The sequence below is a fragment of the Mytilus edulis genome, chromosome 10, assembly GCF_963676685.1.
Source record: "Mytilus edulis chromosome 10, xbMytEdul2.2, whole genome shotgun sequence".
NCBI lineage: Eukaryota > Metazoa > Mollusca > Bivalvia > Mytilida > Mytilidae > Mytilus > Mytilus edulis.
In genome coordinates this window covers 40330316-40339060 of record NC_092353.1, presented here as the reverse complement: position 1 = coordinate 40339060, position 8745 = coordinate 40330316, and the positions used below count along the sequence as shown (strand labels likewise).

General features: G+C 32.5%; 1 long non-coding RNA gene across 1 annotated transcript; it reads left to right on the top strand.

The window, feature by feature from the left end:
• Positions 1–1889: 1889 nt before the first annotated feature.
• Positions 1890–7700, top strand: LOC139492426 (uncharacterized). The gene is made up of 3 exons (XR_011656832.1): positions 1890–2061; positions 6188–6275; positions 7578–7700. It is a non-coding gene; the product is annotated as an uncharacterized lncRNA (long non-coding RNA).
• The last annotated feature ends 1045 nt before the right edge of the window (positions 7701–8745 follow it).

Sequence of the window (8745 nt, the reverse complement as noted above, 5' to 3'; positions counted from 1 at the left end):
ACAGACATAGATCATACGAGAAAATAAGCTTTTCGATCAAAGCTCTGTCAGATCCCGACACTTAATTTTAACTGTTTCTTGACGCGTGCAAAATAAAAATGCAGTACCGGGTTACAGGTGCTCATTGACAACATGTGTATTTGGCTACTGACTGCATAGTAAACTATTTATGTACCTATAAGGGGGGGGGGGGGGGGTCTGAGCGGGACGCGGGATTGTCCAGGCGGATAAGTGGACACATGAAAGTCAAATTATTGTGCCGTGAAAACGGGAAAGGAAGTTTTGCGGGACACGGGAAATTACAATACAAAACTATCAGAATTGCTTACTTTCATAGTGTAAGCGGGATGTCAGGGCCGTAACTAGCCTCTTTTAAAATTGAGGCAAAATATATTCGCTGAGCCTAGTGAGGCGAAAATTTTATGGCGAGGGGTGTGGGGGCCGCTCAAGGCCCCCAGCAGCTCTGAGAAAAATAACGCAAAATCATGCATTCTGAGCGTTTCCCAGTTTCTTTCTTACATTGAAACGCAAATATTTTTTAGCTATTTTTTCGACAATATTCTGGTCTGAAAGCAAAAAACATGATTCATTGTATTATAGATTTAAGACTTTAAAAGATTTAGGGACAACATTAAAAGACTTGTATGTAGGATCAGAGACATATAATACATTATATATTATATGTCTCTGGTAGGATAAAGCAAAAATCGTAATTCTCATAATAATTAATATCAGATCTGTCTGTCTGTTCTTGTCTTGTATTGTACTGACTTTGGTGATTTTTTATGACTAAGTTTTAATATAGTGACAGTGCAGTAATATACTTTAAGTACTAGTACTGCTTAGGTCGACACTAGGAAACATCTTGACCTTGTTTTATGGTATTTTATGATTCTTTTGTTATTGAAGACCCTCTAGCAACTATCAAGATGAAGAACAGGAATAAAAACCTTTGTATTTTTTCTATGCTTTGACTCTGTGTTCGATTAGGTCCCGTGCACGTATACTCCATATTCCTTTATTTTCTATTAAAGAGTCTGAACATGACTTAATGCAGGTTTAACCCTTCAATGTAAAAGGTTATATGGTAATACATTGCTGTTTTTTTTCAAATGATATGAGACCGGAAAATATGTGGTCTTACTTTAATTTGAACCATGTCAGCTATCTAGTTTTATCCACAGGCACTTGGCGCAATCCATACTAAGAAAAATTGAGTATTTTCTCGGAGTCGTTTAAATCATTGAAACTAGATGAGACATGCACAGATGTGATAGATAGGTATTATAAATATAAAAAATTGAATATTTAAATCAACAAAAATATCTGTATCATATACCCTAGCGCCTGTGGTTTTATATACAAAAAAAGACAGTTTTGTATTCCTTGATATCAAGTTCAATTCTCGATGCAGAAACGACCATTTTTTCCTGTGTCTAGTAGCATTGTATATTCTTAAAATATTTCCCCGCACAATGATTATGGCTGGACATCGGTGGACATGCAACATTTCACATGTTTACAGATGAAAATCAACGCTTAGACTATAGTCATAAGTAGGACAATAAATGAACGAAAGACAAACCTGGGACACAGAAGTACAAATAATATACCATTAACTCTGCGAAAAAAAAGTAAAATAATGAACATGGATCACAAAAAACATGCAAAGGCGACATCAGAGAGGGAAGAGAACTTGCTTCTTGCAAGACACTTTCCGTGAAAACAATTTGATATGAAGACAATCTTTTGTTTCATTTACTTTTTTTTATTTTTTTTTCAAATTTCCAACATGAGGCATTTGCCTCATTTGCCTCAATGTAGTTACGGCCCTGGATGTGGGAATCTAAAAAAAAAAAAAGTAACTAAGCGGGATCCGTGAACAAAACCCCAATGAGACCCCCATAAGTTGTGGCTTAATTAGTTTAGTCTTTTAAGTTAGTTTCTCTCCCCTACATTACTTGGTCGTTTTTGTAAAACAACAACACTCGAGGTCTGACAGTATTTTACCAAGAAATGGACAAAATATGCAGAAAGAAGGCTTAGAAAATTTAAATATTGGTATGCACACATGCTAACCTGTCAGCACAGACATATTATATTTTTGTTAACGCGCCAAACTCGTTTCTTAAACAGTGCGACAATCTTTAGCAAAAAAATTATGTTGATGGTGGTGAAAACCTAGTCCAAATAATTATGAAGTCTTGCAAGGCTATTTTATTACGGTGTATATTATTCTACGATTCTAATAAAAGTTCAGTTCAAGTGCATGGTGGACACTTTTCTATAACAATTCGATTTTCCAATAGATTGGATTTGAGTAGACATTCATATTTTCCCAAAAAACTTTCTTGTGATATTCTTGCGTATGCGTTAACACAAATTTTCTGTACGTGTGCAGATTTGAATGCATATAAATATTTCTCTCACTGTCATCGCGATGTAAAAATTAATATTCAAGCTATGTTTTGTGGCGTTCTGCGAAAATAAAACAAAGATCTACTTTACACAGCAGATTGATTGGTTGATTTTTTTTCTAGAATGAGCGGGGAGTGTCTGTAAATTAATACCTTGGAGCTAGCTGCTACATGTTTGTGTGCCATCCATCATATATGTCGGACAACTACTTTCTCACTCTCTCTCTCTTTTGTTCTTCTCAAATTATGGTAAAAGAAAAGTTTCAATGCAATATATATACTAGTTTCATCACATGCCTATGTACCAGGCAATTCTGTTGGAGATTCGAGAAAATACTATTCATTCTCCCACAATACTTCTAAATGTAATAACCTTATTTTTCATACACATATTGCTAGGTAGATATACTGAAATGTTTATGACATACAAGTATTTCTCTGATTTGAAAACTTTTTGTTAAATAAGTCGATGCGACAAAATAAAAAATGATTGCACGTTTTACTGAAATGTTCACGACTAAAGTGTACTTTTTCTCATAAATTTTTGTGAGAATTTTCATTCATGTGTATAGCTTCGAATTTTTTAAGAACTTAAAAAGAAAAACAAAGTTTATATGTATCAGCTTGGGGATTGGCTTGCACCGTTCATGTATGTAACTATTTGTTATTATATGTTACACAAGATGAAAGACTTGTTAGGATCACAGTCAATTAAAAGAAAATGCTAATTACTGCTGATTAATGTTGATGTCTGAATTCTTTTATATACGTTTTAATATAATTATACCCAATAATCTTGAAAACTTGTAATAAAGACATAATCAACCTAGTTGTTTTATACTGATCTAAAGAAAATATTTTTCAAAGGCCTTTTTTACTTTTTTTACCGTACACCTTTAATTTAACATTATAATAAAAATAATAAACATTTATGAATTACAATTAATATATATTTATTTTTATTCCTTAAAAATATTTTTTTTTTATTGGGGCCGGATCGACTTTACATATGGGCCGGATCGACGTGGGGCCGGATCGATGTGGGACGGATCGACTTGGGCCGTATCGACGTTGGGCCGGATCGATACGAAAGCTTTTATTACTGGGACGCTTTCCCACGACGAAGTCGAAATGTGAAACGAAATCAACAAGAAGTCTAAGGTTCGAACAACATTCCCCATTCAAATGCATTGATCGTCAAAAATAAAAGAGGGTTCCAACCGTCATACCCCCTGGATCCGTGTCTGTGAGCTAGCTTTAGCTTGTCATTGAAAGCTTGCCATTAAACAAAAATGTATACTAGTTGAGTGATAATGATAATGGACGTCATGCTCCTCAATATAAAGTAAGAAACTAAAATAAAAATCATACAAAGGTCACAATGGCCATAACTTCTGGCTCCTGACATGTAGAAAAGTGCAAAATGCAGTGGGGTTAAAAGCCTTTTCTGTAAATTCCTGAAATTGCAATTATATAAATCATCTCACATCTTTGTGCATTTCTTAAAATTGGTCATATTAATAAATGCGTGCAAGATCTTCAGAAAATTTTAATATACAGGCTTTTAGAAGTCAAATCTTGTACATGATTATCATCATGATTATACTCACACAATTAACACATGTGGTTCTCAAGACTAACATGACTAAGAGCTATCTATGCTATTTATGATAACATTTTAATCAAGTATTTACAAAATATGTCTAGTACTCTATGATATTTAGGTTTTTAAGCATAAATATAGTGGGTCAGGATCTGCCAACTCTAACTGACTGACTGAGCACATGAATTCAACACTACTTTTTTGGTGATGTTGGTTTTGCTTAGTGTTTTGTTTTGTTTTCTTTTCTGCATCTTGTGTTTTGCCTTGGCATTGTCAGTTTCTCTTTGTTTTTGTTTTTGTTATGTTAAATAACATTTTTAGAGAAAAGACAAAAAAAATATGTGAAAAAATTGGCACAGTTCAGTAGATATTAAGGACAGAGAAAACAAATAGCTAAATAAGAAAAAGAACATTCCTTTTCTAGAAGATAGCCTGATTTGCTTAATTCTCCTGAATTCTAGCAGGTACTTTATTCCAACTTTTTAATTCAAACAAACCACGTCTTAGGTAGTCTTGGAATTAGAATACATTAATCATAAAATTTTCATAATACTTTGGTGAATTATCTATTGATATAATAGACCACTTTCGAGTTCATCCGTCACTGGAAAAAACTCGTCAATTATACGCGCCTTTATGACGTCATTTACCAGATAGAGGGGGTCGCCTGTATCCCTGCACTATTTACGTTCATCAAGCGTCTTGGTGATCGTCATTGTGCAGGATAAACTAGAAATAATGGTTGTTCTGTAGGTACTTAATGACAATTCCCTAATGACATCAATGCTAATTGTCAATTTTGAGAATTCAATTTGTCGTATAATTCGTACAATATAGAATTATAGTTTTCCAACCACTCGCTCAACATTGGAATGGAAGTGACGACGCCCCTAAACGCACAAATGACGTTCACTAAAACCAGAGTTTTTGACGGAAATGCATCGAACTCGAAAGTTGTCTATTAAGCTCCTTTTTAATTTTTAAAGATTTTAAATTTGGCAATTTAAAGTTAGGAATTTTATTCATAAAAGGGGGGATTTTCCCAGTATACTATTAATAATGCTTTGAGCAATTTTCATGAAACTTGGTGAATTATTTTTGTATAACATAATCATGATGATTTTCCTTTCAATTTTAAAAAATTCTGATTTATGTCATTGTACTATTGGGATTTGGATAGTCTCAAGAATGCTTTCACAAATTTTTATGAAACTTTGGTGAATTGTTTTTATATCTTGACATAAACTCCCTTTTCATTTTCATAACCCAAAGTGGAGGGGGCATTCAGTTTTAGTTTAACACTTGATCATCTGTCCGTCTGTCCCAAAGTTGTTTTTTGTTCTCTTACAGTACAGTTTGCCTAAACCAAATTTAATTAAACTTTTACAAAAGCTTGTTATCACAATACTCGGACCAAGTTTGAATTTTGGTGATATCAATATTACTGTACTAGAGTTATGCCCCTTTACAAATGGGGAAAAAATGTTGAATTTTTGGTTTCCTGTTCTCTAAACTTTAGTTTGTCTCAACCATTAATGTTATGAAACTTATACACAATGCCTATCACTACAAAATACAGATTAAGTTTGAATTTTGGTAGTGTCTCTTTTACTATTCTAGAGTTATATTCTTTAAAAATGGAAAAATAATAAATTTTTCGTTTACGTCCTCTAACTTAAGTTTACCTCAACCAAATTTTATTAAACTTTAAAACAATACTTTTTACCACAAAATCAGATCAATTTCAAATTTTGGTAGTAAATCTTTTACGTTCTTCAGTTATGTTCCTTTAAAACTTTGAATAATTAATATTTGTTAAAAAAACACAGCCTTAAAATTGTAGTCACAAGATATCTCTAAATGGAGCCAAATTATCTTCATGTTTTATGTCAATGAATACCACTGTGTGTGCATGTCCTTTTTTTTTGAGGGGGGGGGGGGGGGGGGGGGGGGCGGGTCTTATTTGCGCAGTGCTCATAGTTTTTCTGGTTGATTATTAAAATTCATTTAAAGCATAAAGACCAGCAAAAAGGGCAACAAGCTTATCAAGCACACATGGTACAGATTTTTATTAAACACACATTAATATACATCATGTACATTAAACAGCAAAAAAATATTGATGCAAGATGTCATTCAATAATAACTTTTACTCTTTTATGTATAGGACAAGAACTATAGAAGATACAGAGAAATTATAAACAGCAGAAATGATAGACAATTTAAAATTTGCAGAAGCCAACTAAACGTAAATGGTAAGGGCGCCACTTTTATTTTTTTTTTTAAAGTTATTGAACTTGAAAGATGATTTTCATGATTACTATAAAAGTTAAAAGATGTGGTATATTAGATATGAAAACTATTGATCATGGTTTTGAGAAAGCAATATTGGCCTGTGACAACCTTCAATAATGAGAAAATCCATACCCTATAGTCAAAGTAGGCAGCTATCAAAGACCCTCAGATGAAAAATTGGAACAATCCAAACTGTAAAACTAATTGCCTAGTTTATAATAAAATAAAATACAAAATATAAATATGACCGGTATGAAACAACAACAACAACCACTAAATTTAAGTGTCTGAGTAAAAAAAACTGACAAAATCTACAGGCTCTGAACTTTGGACAGGCACTATAGGATTATATAAAAATAAGATGTGGCATGATTGCCAATAAGACAACTCTCCACCAGACAACTAATGATGTAAATTTCCTGCAAACACAGACTGGACTACTGTAAACCAACTAATTTTTTGCAAATACTTTATTTTTGTGTTTTATACTTTCTAGTCTACATCGAAGCTATTTATTTTTCGCAATTTTTAAGTTTGCTTAATGTATTAGTTTAAACATATTTATTTATAGTGGATTGGGAAACAAGTTTTGCAACTTATATTAATCCCTTTCCACTTTGCGGGTGCGAGTGCTGCCTTGTAGCGGCATTAGCCTGCTCTTTTTCGAAATCTACAAGGGTGTCTTTAACGTGCAAGAGATATGGATCTCTCTTAACACGGATCAGCGATTTATCGTCCCCTTCGACGGACTATCATCGTCTCCTCGAGACCATACTCGCAAATGGTGTCAAGGGAGAGACGAAAATTCAGTTCCTGAAATTTTCATCCCAGACGGGAATCGAACCAGGAACCTTTGTGTTAAAAGTCCGATGCACTAACCACTACACCACGGCTCTCTGCTTAATGTATTTTAATAAGGGAAGATACATATGAAAAACATTGGCGACGAGTTATATGCACATTATATTTCTAAATGCGAAAATAAATTGCTTGTGAAAATAAATCGCTCGCGAAAATAAGTTGGTTTACAGTTAGCAAGAAATTTATACATTTCCCTAAATTGAAAAGACACAAACAAACTGCGTCAACTTGAAAGATTGACAAATGCACAAAATCAACTAATATAAGAACTATAGACAAAAGCATTCAGAAGTAAGAAAGGAAATATATTTAAAATGTTAATAAACATGACAAAATAAACTTTTATTGCTGTTTCTCTCTCCATTTATAACATTTTATTTGTTTATTTTGTGTATTTATAGGTGATCAGACATCTTTGTTTTCATGATCAATAGGTCAATACTGAAGAGGAAATTGAACTGGAATGTGTGCTTTCCTGCAAAAAAAGAAATAGGAAATTTCATCATAATCACATGATAATGGCCTTAAATAAAATGGAGTTCTATCATAGTACACAAAAACACTATTGTATAAAAGCAACAATATAATTTATATATTAGTCGAAATAAAGGAGAAATGCAGAAAAAGTACTATTTTGTTGTTGAAAAAAGGAACACCAGTTTTATCCACTCAGTTACATTGCTCCCTCATATCAAATATATATAGAAGAAGATCATTGAAGAACAATTTGCAAAAATGTTTCTCTTAGAGTTGAAGGAAAATGTTTAGTGAGTGGAATAATGTATTCACTGAATTCTTACTAGTGGATTGAATAACTGTACACAAGCTGAAACAGAAGAAAATTTTAATTTAAAATAACAGGAAAAGTGTTTATTTTATTATTTAATCTGCAAATATAAACAAATTCTCTAGAACACTACAAATGGTATGACATTCAAATTGGTTACTTATTAATGTAGTGCGTTGATACAATTACAAAGAAAACAGAATCCTTTGCTACAATTTTTTTTTTATAAATCAAAGTTAAAGTTATATAAAAAGTATGAACATTGAATACCTAGACCTTAACAGTCAGACTGTATTAATTTTCAATGTCATTAAAATGTTGAGTCAAACATTTATTAAAGTTTTAAATATCATTTGTATCAATTATTCAGTCTTGTAAAAATTATATTCATACTGTTTGTATACATGGTATAGTGAAGAAATGTTTAACAATTTAAAAATAAGGGAAATTTGATGTTCCGAAATTTCCTTCGAGGAAATTTGAAGAACAATGATTTCCTTAGAGGAAATTTGTTGTCTTGAATTTTCCCTTAAGGAAAAGTGTTTGTCAACAATTTCCTCACAGGAAAAAGTATTTCCTCCAAGGAAAATTTGAAGCTACAAATTTCCTCACAGGAAAAAGTATTTCCTCAAGGAAAGATTTGAAGCCGCAAATTTCCTCTAAGGAAATAGAATTTCCTCAAAGGAAAATTTGAAGCCGCAAATTTCCTCAAAGGAAAAAGAATTTCCTCAAAGGAAAAAGAAATTCCTCTAAGGCCACACCAATTTGAGTCCTTGTTCGAC